Source organism: Anser brachyrhynchus (assembly GCF_964034855.1).
Source record: "Anser brachyrhynchus genome assembly, chromosome: 12".
Taxonomy (NCBI): Eukaryota; Metazoa; Chordata; class Aves; order Anseriformes; family Anatidae; genus Anser; species Anser brachyrhynchus.
The window spans coordinates 21,544,727-21,568,256 of NC_137707.1; the positions used below are offsets into that span (position 1 = coordinate 21,544,727).

General features: G+C 37.2%; 1 protein-coding gene across 1 annotated transcript in view; it reads right to left on the minus strand.

Annotated features, from left to right (window-relative positions):
* LOC308176504 (uncharacterized protein) overlaps window positions 1–23,530 on the minus strand; it is a 424,460-nt gene that overhangs the window by 233,732 nt on the left and 167,198 nt on the right. Inside the window, exons 11-14 of the mRNA XM_080552300.1 lie at window positions 18,750–18,841; window positions 6,532–6,706; window positions 5,991–6,056; window positions 4,487–4,566 (exon numbers count right to left, since the gene is read on the minus strand). The gene's annotated coding sequence lies outside the window, so the exon portion shown is untranslated. The remainder of the gene's footprint in view (window positions 1–4,486; window positions 4,567–5,990; window positions 6,057–6,531; window positions 6,707–18,749; window positions 18,842–23,530) is intronic.

Below are 23,530 nucleotides of genomic sequence, written 5' to 3' on the forward strand. Positions count from 1 at the left end.
GTGGTCTATGATTTACCCGAACATGCATTCTCATTAAAAGCAAAGTAAATATCTCTGAATGCAGACATATTCCATGTCATTCTCTTTACTACTTAATTTCCCAGGTATCTCAGCATGATCTGAACAAATTATGCTGACAATACAACAATGCAAATGATAAATCAACACCATAATTTTAGTGATATATAGCATGAAATGTAAATAATAACCAGCACTGCTAATTGGCTCACTACCTGGCAACAAATCAGTAAGTAAGCTATTTCACTGGTAATGTTTCAGCTGTGCACCACCCTAATCATTAAGAATTTCTAGTTAACCTAAGGTCTCTTCTACTGTTTTGTATACGAAACTGTACTGTATCATAAAAAATTATGCCTGAAAGAAACTCTTGTTGGAAAAAGAAAAAGAAAAATAATAATTGCTCATTGACAGCATCTGGATATTATGAACCAACTCCTGATACATCATGTGGCTTGCTTGAAATACCAAATCAGAACATTTTTTGCTTGGGAAACTAAACTGGAACACTGAGGAAACAAAGCTATTTACCAGCCTGTGGAATTATCAATGTCTAGAAGAGTCCATTGTCTTTGCTTCAGGGCTTTATTTATTGTCCAAACACCAAAGATGAAAATGATAGTGTAAACCCTGCTTTCCATCAGAGACTGAATATTTCCTGATTTCTGATTTGGGAATGAGAACATTTCTTCAGCCCAGAGACTTCCACAAAGCTCCTTGTCTCAGGAGGGCTTCCCTCTTAAAAAGCAGATGCTTCTTTCTACCGAGCAATCATAAAACCCAGCCAGACACTGCTCTGCAAGGCCACATGAAGCTTCTCTCACTCTTTCCTAACCTGTACTAATTTACAGCCCCATGGTAACAGAAGATGTTGAAGGTAGAAAGGAGAAGTCATACAAGTCACAGCAGTATGTCATCTACATCAGCATCCTATCGCCCATAACAAACAGGTTCCAAGGCATTTTTTTGAAGAGAAAAACAAAACCACAACAACCCCAAAGGGAGACTCAATGAAAAAATTGTCATAAGATAAATGTAAGCTCATGTTTTCCTACTTTACTTCATTGCATCAATGAGAATTGCCTTACCAACATGGATGTTTAGTTTAGTTTTGAATCCTGCTGCATTTTTCATTCCAAAGACTCAATGTTTTGCAGAGAACTTACTGATGAATTAAAAACTCCTCCTTATCAATTTTCAATTTGTTGGCACACCTCTTTGTTTGCACTATGGGACAAGGCCAAGAGAGAAATCAGATTTACCCCGCATAAATCACTCGTTTTATATAAAATCTTACTCATATTCTCATTCACTTAAATTCAGCTCCCCTGTTTTCAATCTTTCTTTGTATGCAAACTTCTCTATGCATCGGGATACTTTTTATGACTATTCCTGCGTCTTCTCTGCTTATACGGTATATATTTACAAGCAGGAAGGCAAGAATTCAGCAGTGTATTCAAGGCAAGAGGGTATCACTGATAGATATCATAATATTTGCAGTATTATTTTCCAACCCATTCTTTATTCATCCAACCATTTTGTTTTCTACTAAGACCACCGCTGTGAACTGAGCAGTCTTTTTTATTGAGCTGTCTACAGTAATGATGATCATGGGGAAACCCTATCCCCAATGAAAGAAATGGCAAAACTCCCAGAGGCTTCAGTAGGATCTGAATTTCACTGAAGTTCCTTCTATCAAGTAGTTATAGTTAATTTACAATTCAATCAATGGCTATGAATAGTGCAAATAATTCTATACAATTTACATTGCAGGGAATTTGTCAAAACTGAGCATATTTTCCTTTCTGCCCCATAATTACCTAAATCAGCTAGATCTCCAGAATTCCTTAGAGGCTTCTACGGACTTCACTGAGAAAAATTGTGTCATCTATATTTTTGTTTCTTTGAGTTCCTTATGTTCCTTTATTTTACCCTTTGCATTACAAATAAATACAATAAACATATCAAATAGATCATTATTCTTGGCCCTTGGGAGCCCACTGTTAACTTTTACCTATGTCCAATATTGGTCAGTTCTCAATTCTTCTAGCAGCATTAAGATTTTTCCAAGAGGCCAAATGTATTTCATTAACTTGTTTTTTTCCTGTAACTTATTAGAGAAGTCATTGTACACCATCCCTCTCCCTACTTTAAATGCCCACTTGCAAGGATTTTTAAATTATTATTGCTAGTTTTTAAATCCAGATCTCTTCCCCGTTTCTGCAGAACCTAAATTCACAAATTGATGAAGAGTTTCTGTTCCAGAAATAGGATAGAGAACAAAAGCAAAACTGACAGCTAGAATACTAAAAGTTGCAATCCTCACTGCATATCTACAAGTGTATCCCTACAATTCATAAGTGTTTTATGTCACAGTCACATACAGTGTATTTAAATTAATTTGAAAATACTTTACATTTGCAAAAGTCTCTACCATCTGCTGCTTATCTAGCCATCAATTTCAGAATTAAGCAACATAGGCAAAGGAGCTGAACATAATTTCTATTCCAAAATCTCACTAATATTCCAAAGCTTGGTAACATTATCCACAGGATTTCTTGATGGAAAACTGTGGAAGATGACATTGATGCAGCTGCATTGCTACATACCTTATGCTGAGTATGCAGTTTCCAGGATATCAGGTTTTTTTTGCATGGATCTACACTGTATTACATCAAAGGTATCAGCATGCTTGCAAATAGTCTGAGATTTTTAACACACACTGCAGAGAACTACATAGACACATGCTAACATGCCCATTTCCTAAATAAACAGGGAGCTGTGAGTCCTTAGGTGAACTAGTTGAGTTATTTATTGCAGATCATACTCATTGCTTATCATCCTATGGGGGCTTTCCATTTCTTTAAGTCTTCAGTTTAATAAATCCACTGAAGTAAACAAATCAGCAATTAATAAGGAATTAATATTGTTCAGGTATGTTTAAAGTTAAATAAGCACTTAAGTGTTTCACTAAATAGGAACTTAAGACAACACATAGTACTTTTTTCTCTAGGTTACATTTCCAGTTTCAAATTGCTGAGATGACTCTAGTAGCCATACTCAAACTCTTAACAGCCACAAATTCAGGATAAAACGTGTCTCTGGTGTTTAAAATATCTCTTGCTGTGACAGTAATACAACATGGTCTCTGCTAAAGATAAGGTCCTGTCTACTGAGACAGCAATAATATAGGTATCCTGAAACATAATGCAATTATTTTCTTTTAAAAAAATAAAATCAGAAGTTGAATTGATATCAATTCATCAATAAAAACAAGCAAAGAAAAAGCACAAAGAAGAATACTTTTTTTTTTCTTCAAGATATTAATATATTGGGATATAAATGGCTGTGCTATCATAGTTTTTCTATAAAATGCAAAATATATACGTGGTGTTATTTCTTTAAACCCCTCTTCTGGGGAGAATGAAACATATATACCTGGGAACAGAGGGATGCTGCCTCACTATATATGGGTGGATGCAGGAAGAGCTGTCATGTTATTTGCTAACAAAGTGGCAAAGTCTCATACACCCTTACTATCCTGTTAGTATATCTATGCTTGTAGATGCACAAATACTCATGAATGCACACAATACCTAGCAGTATATGTTCCATGCTTTAAGTGACAACAGTTTTAATTTTGTTTAAAATTGTTAATTGAAATCAAAACATTTTTGCATTTGGTGTATGCTGGCAGCAAATAAAATGATCCTGATGAGCAGCATAAAACTATTAATTATGTTTGTTTGTTCTATTGTTAGTGTATTGCTTGTGTGGTTAAAAATTAACTCTATGATCTTATTTAAAACAATACATGTGTCATTTCAGACATTCCTAAAAAGGATGCTTAGTAATAATAAATAGGTGCACTTGTCAACAGAAATTTGCTAACAAAGTGAATTCAAGCATTATAAACAGATAAAATAAGGCAACTATGAATTACACCAGGATAATATTTTTGTGGGTTTTGTTTGTTTGTTTTTAAATTCTTCCCTAGTTTTTATTCATTGGTGAGCTTTAGATATGCAGATAAAGACAATAAATGTTTGATGATTTTAAGGGTATTCCAGAGTCTCTAGACAACCTTAAATATTTCAGTGTCTGGGAAAAGCATCAGACTACATCATAGTGTCTGTATTATAAACACTAATAGTATTTATATAGATAATTTTAAACATTTAAAAGTGAAACTGTCAAAGTTATTCTTAGCCAGGATACAAAGCAGGGACCACATCAATGTTCTCATCCCCACATGCAATGATGCAAAAGAAAAAAGTAGAACTTTTGAAGTCAAATTTGTAGCACATCTGCATTTCCCACTCACATCTGTACATGCATAAGTGTCTACATAACTTAGATAAGTGTACAAGACATTCATGCAAATGGCAACTTACGTGGTTTCAAATACACAGAACTTGCCTGCACCATCTCACACAACAGTTTGGAAAATCTGGCCTTTTGAACTTACCTTTCTGCAGCTATGTCAATGAGGTTCTCACTGGGTGCACACATTTTCCTGGGGACAATGCATCTTATTAACCTCATGATCTAAACAGAGATAATACATCTGTCAAAAAATACGTATGCTTTATCAGCATGAATTTGCTCTAACATCTACTCTTATGTCCTAAGACAGATGAAGTAACCTGCACAAAACCACGAAAGAAGTTTTTTCTATTTCATGATTTTTGTGCATCAGTTTAAAAAATGTATGTTTCCTTTGCATCAAATATTTTTTCATCCCCCTGAATTTTTTTATTTTTTTAACTTAGAAACTAATTCACATTCGAAAAAATCAAAACCACTTTGTATTCCAAACCCACTTAAGAAAAACAGGAGCTTAAGAAAAATCCACCTAAGAAAAATCAAGCCCTGAGCTACAGGGAGTGAAGAAAGCTTCAAACTAGAACATGACAATGAAATGGTCACTGGCTCAGAGGAGATTCTCAATGTGTTCCAAAGCAGTTTTCCAGTCAGTGGTTACTGCATGACCCAGTGACAATGGAGCAACCCTAATGGCCATAGTGAAGCTCACTAGAAGAGTGAAAGTGTCTATATGCAGCAATTCTAACAAGACAGAAGGGGTGCATTTAAACCTCTGTACTCTGACCTAAAGATTTGCCAGCCCCACCACTACAGCAAGGATAAGTGAAGCTCACAGAGGCAATATCTGGGTTGACAGTGTATCTACATGAATATGTAAAATCTGCTTAGGCACTGTCAGAAAAGCTGTCATAGACCAGAGCACTGAGGGTGTATATTAGAGATATATTATGGGCAGAAAAATTCTGGTGCTTTTGTGAGGGAATGTACCACATGAGAATACTTTACTAGAACTGAATTTCCCATTGAAAATTAGAATCATTTATACATAACATTTAATCCTAAAATTCTTAACAATATCCCTTTCAAATAGTTTTATTTTTAATCTAAATTTGCCAAAATTGATGGGTTGCTTTACTCTTACTATTCCCAAATAACTACCCACCAAGAACAAAACATCACTGTGTCCACGCACAAGAAAAAGAAAATACATCTTCATCCATGACCAAATAGGTTTCTAGACTTTAACACAAGGTGCTGAATGAGAAATAATCAAGAGGTTTACTTCTTAAACAGGGTTAAGGAAAATATATTCTATATGTGAACAGCCTTTAAACAGTATACATTAGAGGAGGATATATTAGGTTGGATGTTAGGAAGTACTAAGGTTGGATGTTAGGAAGTACTTCTTTACCGAAAGGGTTATTAAGCATTGGAACGGGCTGCCCAGGGAGGTGGTGGAGTCACCATCCCTGGAGGTCTTTAAAAGACGTTTAGATGTAGAGCTTAGCGATATGGTTTAGTGGAGTACTTAGTGTTAGGTCGGAGGTTGGACTCGATGATCTTGAGGTCTCTTCCAACCTAGAAATCTGTGATACTATGTGATATTTTTTCAAATGGCTTGTCTGTGGAAGGATTCAAAAACTCACCTGTCTAATACTGAATGTTGATGCACTCAGTTCTTGAAACTGGACTACTTCTTCATAAGAGGCCCTCTACATTCAAAAACATGTAAAATTAGCCAATGAAGGATGCATTTTGAGGTTGCTAGAGATGTGGAGGGGAAGCAACTGCAAATTTCAATTTCTTCATTTCATAAAGGTGAAAGAAATGAACAAAATATAGCAAGTACCTGTTGAAAACAGAAAGGGCAGGTTCATTTATAAGTTCTCATTAAAACCATTAAAAGCTTTGCAGGTGAGGAAAGAAACCTAGGGTAGTATACATCCCTAAACATATGCCTAGACTTTTTCCATCTGATCCTTTACGCCAAGAGGGCAACCAATTAACTAGGCTAGAATTCTGCTCTGGCATCATGGCCTGAATTTCAGGTGTCATGTGGCAAGTAGGAAAAATATCGGCAAAAGGGAGCACTGCAAGAGACAGCGTAGACAGTGACCTTTATGTGAATAATGTATAAATGCCTTCAGAAATTGCAAAGAGGGTTGGGTGTTGTGGGGGTGTACTCACTGTTGTGGGGGTGTACTACAGGTCACCAGATCAGGAGGAGGAGGTCGATGAGGCCTTCTACAAGCAGCTGGTAGTAGCCTCATGATCCCGGGCGCTGGTTCTCATGGGGGACTTCAATTATCCAGACATCTGTTGGGTAAGCAACTCGGCCAGGCACGCACAGTCCAAATGGTTCCTACAGTGGGTTGAAGATAATTTTCTGATGCAGGTGGTGGAGGAGCCGATGAGGCAGGGGGTGCTTCTGGACCTTGTCCTTACCAACAGGGATGGGCTTGTTAGGGATGTGAAGGTTGGGGGCAGCTTGGGATGCAGCGACCATGAGATGGTGGAGTTCAAGATGGAACTCGGTGGAAGAAGTAAGGCTAAAAGCAAGATTGCTGCCCTGGACTTTCGGAGAGCCAACTTCGACCTCTTCTGGGACCTGCTTGGGGGTATCTCATGGGCTAGGTTGCTAGAAGGCAAGGGTGCTTGTGAGAGCTGGGCTACGTTTAAACAGCACTTCTTCCAAGCTCAGGATCGGTGCATCCCTAAGAGTAAGAAATCGGGGAAGGGGGGCAGGAAACCTGTGTGGATGAGCAAGGAGCTCATCGACAAGATCAGAAGAGGAAGGTCTATGAAATGTGGAAAAAGGGCCTGTCCACTTGGGAGGAGTATAGAAGTGTTGTCAGGGCCTGCAGGGACGCGACGAGGAAGGCTAAAGCCCACCTAGAGATGAGGCTTGCAAAAATAGATAAAGGACAATAAGAAGGTTTTAAGCATGTAAACAGTAAAAGGAAGACTAGGGATAATGTGGGTCCCTTGCTGAACGAGGAGGGTGTCCTGGTAATGGGAGACGCCGAGAAGGCGGAGATACTGAATGTTTTCTTTGCTTCAGTCTTTGCTTCAAGGACTCCCCCCCGGGACTCCTCAACCCTGGAGGGAGGAGAAAGGGTCTGGGAAATGGAGGGCTCCCCCCTGGTTGACGAGAGAGTGGTTTGGGAGCGTCTGAGTGGGTTCAACACACACAAATCCATGGGTCCCGATGAGATGCATCCACGTGTGCTAAGGGAGTTGGCAGAGGTGATTGCCGAACCACTCTCTATCATCTTTGAAAGGTCCTGGAGAACAGGAGAGGTTCCTGAAGAGTGGAGGATAGCCAATGTCACTCCAGTCTTCAAGAAGGGCAAGAAGAAGGATCTGGGAAACTACAGGCCAGTCAGTCTCACCTCTGTCCCTGGAAAGGTGTTGGAACAGCTTGTTCTGGATGCCATCTCCAAGCAATTGGAAGAGAAGAACGTTATGAGGAGTAGTCAGCATGGATTCACCAAGGGGAAGTCGTGCTCGACCAACCTTGTTGCCTTCTATGATGGCATCACCAGCTGGGTAGATGGGGGAGAGCAGTGGATGTCACCTACCTTGACTTTAGCAAGGCTACTGTCTCCCATGACATCCCGATAGCAAAGCTGAGAAAGTGTGGGATAGAGGAGTGGACAGTAAGGTGGGTTGAGAACTGGCTGACTGGCCGAGCTCAGAGGATGGTGATCGGCGGCGCAGAGTCTGACTGGAGACCTGTGACTAGCGGTGTTCCCCAGGGGTCGGTGCTGGGTCCGGTCTTGTTCAACATCTTCATCAACGACCTTGATGAGGGAACAGTGTCTGCCCTCAGCAAGTACGTCGATGACACAAAGCTGGGAGGAGTGGCTGACACGCCAGAAGGCTGTGCTGCCATTCAGTGAGACCTGGACCGGCTGGAGAGATGGGCAGGAAGAAACCAAATGAGGTTTAATAAGAGCAAGTGTAGAGTCCTGCACCTGGGAAGGAACAACCGCACGTATCAGTATGGGCTGGGAGACAACCTGCTGGAGAGGACCTCTGAGGAGAAGGACCTGGGAGTCCTGGTGGATGACAGGTTGACCATGAGCCAGCAGTGTGCCCTGGTGGCCAAGAGGGCCAAGGGGATCCTGGCGTGCATTAAAAGGAACATGGCCAGCAGGTCAAGGGAGGTGATCCTCCCCCTCTACTCTGCCCTGGTCAGGCCTCACCTGGAGTACTGTGTCCAGTTCTGGGCTCCCCGGTACAAAAAAGACAGGGATCTCCTGGAAAGAGTCCAGCGGAGGGCCACAAAAATGATATGGGACCTGGAGCATCTTCCCTATGAAGAAAGGCTGATAGACCTGGGTCTGTTCAGCCTGGAGAAAAGAAGACTGAGAGGGGATCTCATCAATGCGTATAAATACCTGAGGTGTGGGAGACAGAGGGATTTGGCCAACCTCTTTTCAGTGGTTTGTGGGGACAGGACAAGGGGTAATGGCCACAAGATGGAGCACAGAAAGTTCTGCACCAACATGAGAAAGAACTTCTTGACGGTGAGGGTGACGGAGCACTGGAACAGGCTGCCCAGGGAGGTTGTGGAGTCTCCTCCTCTGGAGATATTCAAGGCCTGTCTGGACACCTACCTGGGCAGCCTGCTCTAAGGAACCTGCTTTGGCAGGGGGGTTGGAGCCGATGATCTTTCAAGGTCCTTTCCAACCCCTACAATTCTGTGATTCTGTTTTCTTTCTTTAAAAAGAAAGAAAGAAAAAAAACACAGCACAATTTCTTTCATCGCCTTTTTGTAAATCCTTAATAGCATGTTATCATACTGTTTATATGTGAAGACAGCACTGTGGAAAAAAATGGTATTGATTATGTTTTAAATTGTCTGAGGAATTCTCTCTAAGACTTACGAAAGTTAAGTATCTTGTGCATAATATCCTTTTATTTTTCCACTTCATTTATTTTGCCCAATGAAATGTGTGTATACATCTACCCACATAATATTTTATCACCTTTGAACTATTTCTAACAATCTTTTGATCCATATATGGACATAGGAATGTTGGGAATGTAAAATATATACAATTTTAGACAATTAACCATCTTAAATCAGCTAATAGAGTTAACATTTCGTATGTCCTAGAAACTGAGACTTGGAAAGAGAAATAGTATTTAAGAATTTCTAATCTACCCAATGAGTCTGTGAAGTATAAACAGGTCATTTTACATATCTAAAAATTAAACTAACAAAGCACACATCAGCAAATATGAAATGAAAACTTGAGGAAAACGATGGCTTACTTCAGGAGCTCACAATAAATAAATAAATAAGCAAGCAAGCTTACATTCAGTAATGAATTTTTACTGCAGCTTCTGTTTAGCATTCTTGATCTTAACAAAATTATCTTACCCTTTGTGGATGCAAGAGAAATTTACTTCAGCTCTGAAGTCATACTTATGACTATGTTTTTATTCAGGCATATGTCTGAAGAACTGGGTTAAAAACTACCTGCCCGTTTTAGGCTGGTTTGTAAACACAACTGTATTATGACTTCTGGATATCCCAATGAGTTTATCTAGACTATTAAAGGACATTGTGCACACCAAAAAAGAATTCTTATAATCCTCTAGCAAAAATTAATTTATTAATGAAATTAATAGTTAAATCTGCTGCGGAAAAAAAAAAAAGAAACAAAAAACATTTATATGAAATTAAGTAAAAGTGTTTTGAATTAAGAACGAGGCTTTTTCCTGTAAGTACAATAGGCTTACTAAAATAAATAACCCTGTAAGGCACTTCCATCATAATGTATTTAGTTATAATATTAAATGGATAAAATACTTGATCATCTCCTGGAATAATAAAGCCAATGTTATGGAGGAAAGCCTCTATGGGATTAAGAAAGAGTTAAAACATTTCAAATATGCAATTAAAGGCCTTCTAACACGCCTGTGATCTCTGCTCTGGTTTCCTATTTACAGAGAAGGAAAACTGGCTCAGACATCCTAGACTAAGACAAGGAAGTATGCAAAATCGAGCAGTCTTTGTGCCAGCTCTTGCTAATCCTTTTCAGTATGGTTTGCTGCTAATTTGTCATGGCACATATTTGCCTTATGTCTAATTAACATCAAATTGCAAACTGCTATTTGCTAACAATTTGTTGTATCAATCTGCTTGAAAATCTATAGTTTAGAACTGGATTGCAGCTTATTCTGTCTATCAAAACTCCATTTCATACGTATCACAGTAAATTATTTCCCTCCAAAATGCAGTACAGTGCTTTACTGTACAAAGAGGCCTACATTTAAAAAGAAAACATATACAAAGTGATATTTTCTGCTCCTTTTTTTTAACCCTCCTATATTTTGTCATAACTTGTTTACAACAGAAATTAAAGAACAGCATACTCTTTGTATTGAGTTTGATCTAGTTAAAATTGCATCACCCCTAGAATAAAATACATACAGACAAAATTATCTTCTATACTTTACAGAATACAGACAAGACATTTACAACAATCTTAAACTGTTTCTCTTCAAGCACAAGAAAATTTCAGCCAAGGAGCTTGACAGGTTTAGGAACTGGCTAATTTGTTTTATTCGACATCCATAGATATTTTATCAAATGAATAGCTAAAAATCTTTGTCATGAGCAAATACCGTTGCAATGTTCTTAAATAAAACTCTAAGTGATGGGGAAGCTGTCTATTTATAAGATGCCCTCCCCTGCTATGCCTCATTATGAACAGATGGAATATTCCTGCTGCATGCATTGCAGGGGATGGATAGAAAGATGTCATTACAGGGCCTGGACTATGAAATTCACTTGATAGTAATGTATGATGTTCTAAGCAGTCTCCTCTGCTATATTCCAGAGAAGATATGGGGTCATCAAATAAGCATGGCTACAATCTGCTTCTCTGGAAGCGTGATTTCAGGCCGTATAAGATAGTTAGATGTGGTAGAGATGGATTTGAAATGGCTTTTCCGTAACACAAAACAATTTTCAACTTTCCAAAACATTTCATCAGGAGAGAGATGAACTTACGAGTAAGTTGAACCCTGCTCCCAGTGGTAAAACCACCAGGGCTACGTTGAATGTAGAGTTAGAACCATTGCTCAGTTAGAACTGAGCATTTCAGATCAGTTTCATGAGGACTTAAGTAAGGGGAGTCATAAATAGGGAAGTAGCAGACTTTGGAGATTGGACTACATGATCTCATGGTATCCCTCCCCACCTGAATTATCCTAATATCTGACATCTTGTTTAATTAATATTTAGCAGTGACTCATGTTCAAATATTTTTTCTGTATTCTTCAATTTCTGTCTCATCAAAAAAGAAAAGCCTAAAACAAATGCTTTTTTGGACAATGCTGCCTGCAAACCACACTGAAGGGCTTAAGGAGAAAATTGCTATTAACTGGTTAAAACAGAATTAAGAGTAAGATTTTTTGTTTCCAATAAGAACACGTGACATCCCCTGTTTGTACCATAAACAACAAACATATTGATCATATTTAAGGGGAAGATCTGCCTTTTCTTCAACAGACGTCTAGATGTTTATGGGCTCACTTACCTTTCCCTGTGACCACGAAAAATACTACTACAACAACAAGAAACAGAATTTGACAGTGAAAAAAAAAAATCACGAAAAGATAATACTTTAAGCATTTGACATTACAGAATCACAGAATGGTTGTGGTTGGAAGGGACTTCTGAAGGTCATCTAGTCCAACCCTCTGCAAAGCAGGATCACCTAGAGCACACTGTGCAGGATGGCATCCAGCCAGGTTTTTAATATCTCCAGAGAAGGAGACTCCACAACCTCCTCTCTGGGTAACTTGTTCCAGTGCTCTGAGATAGTCCCCATCACATATACAGAGAAAAATTGCCATTTTGGAAATGGGCTCCTGCCTTTTTATGGATCATATTAATGCCCATACAATGCCCATAGGAGTTGGACATAGCATAGTAATACATAGTAAAGTAAAACTAGGAACGCTAAAATAATACAACTTTTGCTGAATTTGTTTTGTGAACATTAACATGTTGTACTGCAAACTTACACTTATTTGCAAATATGTTAAATTCCAAAATTTTATAGAACTTCTCTATCCTTACTGGACAATATTGTAATAACTACATTAATTTCTCCCTGTTTCAAAATGATACATAAATATAGTAAGGTCCAATTTTGTGCATAGATGTAGGAATGCAATCTGGGCAGCTAAGCACCTCTTAATCTTCCAATCTGGATGAGAAAATACAGGATTTTTCATCTTGGCTGTAGGCAAACCAGTCTGTGCCGCTGCCTCCTTCTCCCCCCTGCCTCCTTCCCCCAATTGCCTCCGGATTTTATGGATATAGCAGTATCAGTATAAGCAGCATGTCCCCACCAGTAGCCAAAATAGCTGCATATTCTATAAGATGATATACCTTCAGCAGGGTGAGTAGAACTCAGGTATTCTAGCACCGTGCAGAAAGCAAGATTCATTCTTTTTCTTCTCTATAGCAGTGCTAGCTTTGCACTTTATGTATAAGTTGCTCTTGGCTCCCATAAAACAAAATCCAGAATTTCTAGGTGCAGCTTATTTCTCATGTTAAAATAGCAAGAAAGCCAGATGTCTTACATCTCTATAAAATACAATGAAGAAAAAAGATGGGGAAATCACTTTTTTTTTTTCAGTCAGCTAAATAGAAATAGAATAAATTTATTGGTGCCAAAGAAAAGAAGCATTTAAAAGTATGCAGCACTGACATAATTAGATCTACCACATCTAGGTCAGCTGAGGATGCAGGATTCATACACCAATGATTTATTCAAAACTTTTGAACAATGCTGTTTCGATTGACAGCTTCCTAACTGTGACTCTTCCCAGAACTAGTAGAACTACCGTGCTACATGCGCATTCTACATAGCTCTGAAAAACAAAATTCTACCTCATTTGAGAAACTCCAAAGGCACTGGATATAAACCAGGGAATACTATATTCACCATTTATTAGTTGCAGCTCTGCTGTGTCTGCAGCTGAGATCAGTTGTGAGATTTCATTGCTTGTTCTCAGTTGATGGTTATGGAGGCAGAGAATAGGACTATTCATGACTGGACTGAAAAGGTTAGGACTAACACACTAGGTGAGAAAGTAGTAGTATTACGAGTGTTTCTTAAATTATTTCCATCACAAAATTCAGAAGGTCTTAATGTCTGCACATATCTCAGATCAAACAAACTAGATCCAAAAATAATTTTTGAGGTTATAAGAGCCGCAATTCTCACACTTTTCTACCTCTAAATGAACCTGAAGTGTGAAACTGAAGCCTTCCTCCTTTCTGCCAGTAAGAACTTGCATAACAGGCACTAGGGTGTGATCTGGCAGGTAATGCACAAACCAAGGTGGGTTCAATGACCCTTCACCAACCTTCCAAAATGCTGCCACCACCATAAACTGTTTAAATAACCTAGAATTTGGAATGACATTTAAAATGGAGCCCCAAGATGAATGACTGACATACTGTTAAATGTACTTGTATTGATATTCTTGGAAATGTCTGGCATATAATGTAAGCATATATCTTGTGCTTTTGTACAATGTTTGTAACGTATGTTTTGCAACACATGAAATGGCTAATCCAAGTCAAGGATAAAAAGTCTGCTGCCAGGTAGCTCAAACAAGCACTAAGTATCTGTGCTCGAGTTCCCAGATTCAAACCATACTGGTGGCTTATGATGGAGATTTTATATTTCCTATTATCTTCTTAAAGAAAAGACAATTAGATATCCAGTTAAGAAGCCTGAAAAAAAAACTACGGGAAATGCTATGAATACTATGAAAATGTTTTAACTTAAAAGTGGGATTTCTGAGTTGTTAATGGAAATAAGTTTTCCTAGGAAAAAGCAATAAATAAATAAATAAATAAATAAATAAGTTATAGTTCTTGGCAACGTGTAAGTCTCAAAATGTCACTCTAAATACATTTCAGTTCCTGATCAAATAACATACCATATTCAGAATACAAGAGGACCTATATGTTTCTCTCTTAGTCTTCTAGAATGCTAAACAACAATATACTTAAACATAAAACATATTCTTGGTTAGATCCAATAAATTGCTGTATATCCCTTCCCTCTTCTGATTCATATTCTAATGAATGCTTCTTTGCTGGTCAACTACAATGCAGGACTGCAAGTACTTTTCTCCTTGTCAAAAAACACTCCAGAAAAATACTATTGTCCTCCCGATTTAGTATACATACACACGTCTAGTAAGGAAAAAACAGCATAGCCTGGCAAGTACAGTCCTGTGTGGGAATTTTCTCTCACGATTATCAGAGAAGATAAATGAAATTTTTCAACACAGCCCTATCAAACTCCACAAGTTGGCATGTGTGAGATTCGCATAAAATAGAAGGAGGAACCAGAGAGGAAAGTTATTTTTGCATTCTAAATAATGAGAGAGAGCCTTGAAACACTGATAGCGGAGGAAGCATTTTCATTAGTTATGTCTCACTTTCTTCTTCAGTGCAGCAATCCACTTACAGAAGCTGTATATTTTTACATGACACATTTCCACTCTCCTACAGAAGTGCCTGTGATTTTTTGAATGCTGTTTGTTGTTACTGCCTTTCTTCTCTGACACAATGCACCAATTTTTAACCTTTTCAGTAACCCTGTGACACCTCGGGGATATTACAGAATTCCTGTCAAAATGTCTGGTCTGCAACAGTAAACTTTACATTGATGTCTTGCTTTTCGGGAATAATTACACCATTCCTTAAATGTTAGCCTATTTACTATTTGTGCAAAAAGATGACAATAAAATCAATGGAACACAATTCCCAAATGTGCATCAAAGTCTTTTGCAATGTTAATGGATTAGTGTGTCTATAGAGGTGCAAGATCATTTTGTCTTGATGCTGGGACATGCACATGATATGCACTTCCTCAAAGCTAAACTTATTAACCCTTATCTGCTGAGCTCACCCATTCAAAAAGTTAGTTTAATCTCCTTGTATTTGTCAGGATTCCATTTTTTTTTAAGCCAAGCCTGGGAATGCTGCCCATCGATCAATAGTTGTATGATGAAGGAACTTCGTCCTGCTACCTATGACCAGTGGCTATGTTTTTTCAATGATTCGGTAGGAGTCAAAAACTCAACAAAGCGAATCGCGGATGCTGTAAAGGGAGCATGCTGCTCATGTCTGTGACCACTGTATGCAAAGCTTGGCATTAGTCACCGCCAGGCCGCCTCTGACAGTCCTGAAGTGAGGGAGATTAATGTGAGGCAGGGGCACTTTATTATTGTCATTCTGTTCTTTCACACTCTGCCTCTGACTTTCAATTTTGCTCCAGAATTAATTGTCTGCTCCCTACAGTATGACTGATGTAGAAGGATACAAGTAATATAGGCACCTGGTTCTGGCCTTGACAATCTGACTCGTTGTTGCAGAGTGTATTGTGCACAGTCTAATTCAGGGACAGACGGGCATCTTTCAAAGAAATCAACCAATGTTTCTTTTGACTTCAATCAGATTTGACTGTAGATTATCCTTCCCTAAGAAGAATTTTTTCTTGTAGAGATGCTAACAAAATGCCAGTGCCATTATTAAGCACCACTGCATGATAGTACTGCTCTGTTTTATGCAGCTTCATATGAGGCCTTTCTTTCCAAGCTCTCCTTTTTATGTTTGAAGGTAGTAAATTAGTCATGTAGTAGTGTTAAATCCCTACCCTCTCAAGAGTTAAGCATTGTTGTGAGAATATTATATATGGTACCTTTGACAATAAAAATACATGGCTATGTAAGCCAGTATCATTTACTATTTATTGTTCTAACAGTTCCAAAGCAAATTACACACAAAGACAAATATTTAAAGATCTTGTATCTAATAGAATATCTGACTGTGTATCAGACTTAAAATGAACTGCTGTACAGAGAGATCAAAGAACATCTTTACTAGAGAATTGAGGATTGAAAAAAATCACTTTTAGGACAGAAAAGATCACACAGAATCAGTCTTTGCACATGAACCTCTATCTATCAGTCTGTTTTTTCTCAGGTTAACATCTGATGGTGACAAATGCAAAGCCGGTTCTACACTGCAGCAAAACAAGGAGCTTCGCCTTTATCTTTAAACAATCAGTATTTGCTAGTAGTCACAGACATTGCTACCAGAGGTATGGGCAATAATATTACCATTCGCTATTCTAAAAATAAGGTTAACTGTGGTATATTTGGGAAAGGTTTAGTTTTCATGCCAGCTACTCTCCGTGACCATTAATACTTTGTTAGATTTTATCATATTTGGTCATACTAGTGATAAACTTGATAACAAAATGTATAAAAGTAAACAACACTAAACATTCTACTGTTTACTGTTTCTCTTTTAGTGGGTGAGATTGAAGAAAATCTCAGGAATTTCTTCCCAAATACGCTCTCTGAATAGAATTTGCAATAAATTACTATGACTTTAGCTCATCTATTCCTTCAATATTATTATATTCACTATTATATTACGTTGAAGGGTACAGAAATATATAATACGCTGAACTGTCTCTATCCTGGATACTAGAAGGAGAATTGCCACCATTCAGTGAGGATGATCCAACCTCATTATGTGAATGATTTATCACAATAAGCAGAATGTGAAAAATAACTAGTTGCTTTTATGAGAGGAATCAGCTTTTCCCACTTGGTACAGTTTTCCCAGACTTCTGGGCAATCTAGATTTCAGGATGCATTTCAACATCCTAAAAAGACACAAAAAGCAGTAAGAAACTGCCTCTTTAAAAAGGTGTGTAAGTAAATGTTTTAATATCCTTCAAACCTGGCATTAAGTATTCAAATGTTATTTAAGCAAAGTGTGAGCAATTAAATTAATCAATCTTCCCAGCCATGTACTGAACAGATGTTCAATAAATCCTCTCTGCTTACAGTGTGGGAGAAAGAAAGTCCACTTTTAGCTGTCCTTCAGTGATGACATCTCTCAGCCCGTCCTTTCACAAGGCCTCATGGGCTGCTGCCAGGCAGTTCTGCTGTGTTGTTTCTTTATTATAAATAACAACAGACCACCTGGACTACCTGCAGTACCTGGAAATCGAGGTTTAATGATCCTTCAGGCTACATCCTCAGCTCTCTCCTGATCCCAGATAATGGGACTGATGGGAATGGCAGAGGAGTGACGGATGGCAGTGACGAATGACTCCAGACAAACATATGCTGACAACTAGTGAACATGGGGCAGTGTTGCAGAAAGGTCAAGATAAAAGTATTTGCTTGACTTTCAAAGTTTCTCCATGAAAAAAACAAAACAAGTCGGAATCCTTATATTTGTTACTAACTTGTTAGCTTTACGAAGCAGATTTATACAATTTACTATTGGATTATTGCAAATCCAGAAAACAACAATGCAAGTGGGATAAAATGCTACCCTTCAGTAAAATTAAACCGTCTGCAAAGCTAGAACAGCTACGTTACATAAACATACAAGAACCTGAATATTTGCAATTTCCAGTGTTAAAGTTGCTAGCAGTTGCGGACATGCCGTCCTGATTTTTAGAAGTGCCTGTTCTGCTCTAACCAGGCTCCCATCCCAGCCACAACCATGCTCTGTCATTATCTCTCCAGCACAGGGAAAGGCTACTTTGCAACCCATTTTTTCTGCCTAATTAAACAGAGAGGTGTCTCCTTAGCAGAAGCTATGAAGTTTGCCTGGAAGTTCTGTGATGTAAAATTTGATTGCTATGAGATGCTCCTATCATCAGATCTATCTTAGAATTTCAGATTTCACAGACTAAGGACCAAGGCTATTCATGACAATCCCCAAGCCTTAAACAACAAATCCTATCAGGTTATGAGATATATAGGAAGCAAATCATCACCTTAACTTTTTACATGTTAATATCATCTGTGATCAAATGAGTCGACTGACATTCAAACGTAATGGTTAAAATTCCTGCACCACAGATATACAACTTCAACCTTTTGAATGCTGCCATTCCATATATGGACTTTATCCACGTTTTAATGAGGCTTTAAAATCTCCAAGATTAAGCTAGTATTTTATATAGAACTGTCTGCTTTTTATGATATCCTGACATGTTGTACAACATTTGTGACTATATTGATCCTTATAAATTCAGCATCTATATATATTCATGAAAAGTATTCCCTTCCACATTCAGTATGTAGGATAAATGGAGTGGGGGGGTGGGCTCTTACGCGATTTGCCTAGCATTAGACAACTAAAGAATATTATAGCAGTGCTGTTGCACAACTTATCAATACTTAAAAAATTAAACTACCACGCTGAAAATGCACAATGAAGAAATGCCAAGGTTCTTTCTCTAATCTTACCCTACTTCATTCTCCTTCAGGCAAACCTGTTACAAATCCTGAGGGGGTAAACTGTACTATTCTCACACCTGGGACAGTTATACATCTTCATGTCCTCATCTTTGCCTGACTGCAGAGACAAGCTTTCCTGTGTTTCTCCATGCTGTTTCATGCTTTTAATCTGAAACAAATGATTGCAGGAAAAAAAGCATTATCACCTTGGCAAGGCATCAGAAGTATATATCAAAAAAAAAAAAAAAGAACGAAAGAAAGGAAGAAAGAAAGAGAGAAAGGGTCTATGGGCAAATTCATCTTCCACTGCTACAATCAATCTCTCACCTAAAGAAATACACAATAACTAGGCAGGAAAGGGCCAAGATTTATAGCCTAGAAACATCTACACTGACCAGCATACACCTAGCCTTCTTGGCTCCCTCCTTGACAGAATGGCTCTTTTTAACAGTTACAATGATATACTGTCTCTCCCTACTGTTTTACAAGTACATTAGCTTTATTTAATGAGATCTCTGAGTAATTTAACAGATGTATATAGGACATAAGACCAGAAAAACTCTCACTACTTGAATACTTTTGCCAAGGTATTTTAGGGGTATCTAATCTCCACTATCATGTTATATTCCTTGAAATAATGTTATTGGAATTTTGGGAAGGTTTTCAAAAATCATTTTAGTAGAAACATTATATTGTAATCAAATAGAATAGTGCCGTATTTAACATTTGCTTGTATCAAGCCCATGAAAACCAGGATAAATGTATTTCACTTCAGATCTTTGAAACTATATATTAAAAGGCCTGGGAGAGATTCAGAAGCAGAAATGAATACATTTGTTAAATCTTCCACCCTGCTCTTTCCTGTAACTTCAACATCATGCCCCAAGGGAAAAACAAAACAAAACAAAAAACAATCAAACAAAATAATAATAAAAAACCAAACACATTCTTTCATTTTAAAACTTATTTACAGCGTTAAAGTTCATGACAATTAGATAGCTCAATAAGGTAGTATTTAAAAGTACTGCACTCGGAGGTTTTGTTTAGTATATGATGTATAACTGGTCATTACTTTAATACAATAGTTCTGCTTTCCACTGTTACAAAAGATGTGTTTCTGGCCAACAGACAATGTTTAGAATGGCTGCTGTTGCCCAGGAAACTAGTTTTAATTAACAGTGTTATCAAATAATACATGAAATAAAAAATACCAGTATAACAACTTTTACAATAACTAATAACTAACAATGAGGGGGGGAGGAGAAGCAATAAGAAATTACCTTTTTAAAATACTATTCAAACAAATTTTCTTTGAAAAAGAAATAAGATGGGCATAAACCTATGCACTTGTCTGTGAATTTTTACAATGGTGCATCTACAGAAATCCATACAGCATGTTAATATTTTCTCATACATTATACTTTTAAACTTGATTAAAAATAGAATATTGCCCCAGATTCAGTAAATGACTTCAATGAACTACATTAAAAAAAAAAAACACTCAAAAACTTCAATTCTATGCAGTGATGAGACCAGTACTAATTGAGTTTAGTGGCATTTTTCTGTAAATAATATATAGTCTCATTAAAGAAGGTTTATTTTAGTTTGAAAACATATTTCTTTTAAAAATTCTTTTAAGCTGAAGGGAAAACAAAAAAGGCTGAGAGTAGTACTTATTATTCTGGCAAAGTGTTCAGTGTCATTCTGGCTTACAAGATATTGTGTTAACCTTGAATTAGACCATAAAACAGTTTCTATAATTACCTATAGAGGACTAGGACATTTACAACAGGTATGTTGCAACAGATATGTCTCGTATTTAGACCAGAATCACATACATATCTGACCAAAGTAAACATATTGAACCACATTCTAAACAGTAGATCACATCTAATAGAGAGGTAACCTTACATTCCTTGTTTAGAAAGCAGCAAACTTTAAGTTGTGAGTTTAAAATATGGATATTTCTTTAAATAACAGAAAAACACTGATAAATTTAGGGTACAAAATTAGCAATAGCAATCACAGAATTATACTGGGGATCAAGTATGTACAAAATTACTGCTGAAATTTTAAAAAAAAAAGAGGGGAACAACACAAGCTGGAATAGAGAAAATTCATTGCATGAAATTTCATTTCTTGAGACCTATACATCAAGTTGTATTTGTTTAATGAGGTTGACACTAGAAAGATGTATAGAACATGTCAGACACCCAGTACCAGTGCGTTCTGGGAAAAAGATAACATCTAAGAATCTGACCACTCACTTCGTCTTCTAGCCAGACTTCTCTATCTACTGGTTGTTCGGAGGATTATAAATGAGAGGGCAGAAGGAACAAGGAGCAAAATAATGAAAAACACACAAAAAAAAGAAAAATTATAACGTTGTAGAGCAAAGTAAAGCCAGATTTATTGACCTCACAACTACATAATCAAGAGAAAGTTATCACTATAGAAACTTTTACTAAGCAGAATGATCTTAAATAACAAGGGAGTGCTATGAAATTTACAGCACTTTTAAGATATGCAAATTGAATGCAAGGTATAGACATAAGGGTAATTAATTGTAAATCTAAGAATAATGTTTCTTTGTCAGGGCTGTCTCCATGTTGTGGAATACAATCTAATGTGCCTTAACTCTGAATATTTCTTAAAGGCTGGTCTAATTATATGATGTTCAGAATTTCAAAATGGTTATTCTTATCGTTTAATATAGCCGCTGTAAAGTTTCATAGTAAAATTTACTGTACATGAAAATATTTTATTTTGATTTTCCAGGATAAAACACTTGTTTAGAAGTCTAGGCACTGAGTGTTTGTCTTGGAAAAAAATAAACAGGTTTGGTCTAAAATGATTTTGTGTTTACTTTTTTTGTTTGTTTTTTGTTTGTTTGTGTGTTTAAGAGGAGGAGAAAAGAAGGTAACAAAGAATCAAAACCACTAACTATAAATACCTTCATTAGCTGTACTCTTAAGTTACAATGTTCATTTTCTAAGGACTTTAAGAATAAGATATAATTTCCTAATTACATTATTTACTTCATTTCTTCTCTATTAATTTGTAAGTTATTCGTGTGATAATAATTAAGGTCAACCTTTCCATTATAACAGGACTCTACAATATCACTTCCTCATTTTAAAGTTTGGCATGCAAACCCCAAGGTTGAAAGGAAATGTATATAAACTTACAGAACATATAAAATCTTTTACAGAAGTAATTCAATTTCCTGCCACCTTCAGTAGCTAGCCTACACAGGTCACTGTGCTTCCTGACAGAAAACAAACCATCTGAGCTGCTTTTAATATTTAATTAATTCAGACCTGTTAAAACTAAGCTTCTTAATGGGGCAGCAAAAAGACTTCAACAACAATGCCCTAATATCTGAGGCACATTTGATTTGTAGGGAAAAAGAAGTCCTTTGTCCTTGTTAGTAGAATTTCCTATAGACCTGAAGAAAAGTTAAACAGTATGAGAAATAACAAGACCATGAGCAACCAAAGCTCTCTGTGAGGCAGATCACTGTCTGCCAAGCTACCTGTAGATGAATGTAGCTCAAAAACACAGGTATTTGTGAACTTATTTCTAGCTGATAACTGTTAAGTTGCAACAAAACTAACTCTAACCACATATATTATCTTACAAATAAACTTCATTGTGAGAGATGTGGAATTTAGAAACTTGTGTATTTGCACTATAAAAACTTTCCTTATTTTCATTAGTCATCAATATTATAATCCTTCTACTTGGGCAAGAATGATCTATACCCTCACCACAAGGTATTTTCTTGTCATACTCTAAAGTGAAGAGCAAAACTCTTGATAAGCACCTTTTTTTAAAAGAGGTGCATTGGGGTAGTTGGTCAGAGGTGAGATGGTCAACTGGGAGGATTCCACTTCTTTGTAAAAGCCATCATATGAAATAGATTAGTTTTCATATGAAAGGGAGGCTTCTGGATGGAGAAGAGCCACAGTTCCTCATAGAGATGGCAATTAATAGTTCCTTACTTTCCTAAAAACTTTCAGCCAGCAAAATGAATGACAGTTATCTGCATGAGATGAAACACATTTTAGAAACTCAGACAATGCCTCTGGGAGAGAAGGAAGAAAGGCAATGACTGAGCATCAATTATGTAATCCAAAAGTAAATGCTAAAACTGGTTTTGAAATTGTACACATCTTCACTTTATGTCTTGTCTGCCAAAACAATAAAAATATTGTGTCGATATTTTTTACCTAAGCATAACATACCATAACTTTACCTCCCTTTCAGTGACAGTCTGTGCTTGGGAGTTCTGATATAGTTTAGAGACCTCAGGAAATTTGAAATCGTTGCCAGATATAGAGGCAGATTCCATAACATGAGTTAAATGCATCATATGCTCTCATGAGAGGGTCTCTCCTATATAACACTTGCAGAAATCATAAATTCTCCATATGCCAGAGTTAATAGCTTCCTTAAAGGATCTTTCAAAAATTATGCTTGGATGAGAATAAGTTTCCAAAACTTTCTACAAGAAAACAGAAAAAACAAGGCACTTATAAATGTCAGGTTGGAACTGGGATAAACAAGTTTTCAACCCTCCTTCACTTAATGATGGCTTTCCTATGAAAGGCTTAAAATCTCTTGTGCCTGAATGATGTCTCAGTGAGAGACTTCATGGACACCCTCTTTTCTAACTTCTTGAGAACGTAAGAAGCTTAGTCTGGTGTAATGAAGGCCATGAGAGAACAACTGGGCTAGAAGATGTGACAAGGTTATGCAAAAAATTCTAAAGGCCACTTAAGGAAGAATTCTAAGAGACAGACTTCACAGCTTTGAGGGAGATGAAGAACATCTTCATCTTTTCTGTGGAAGCAGG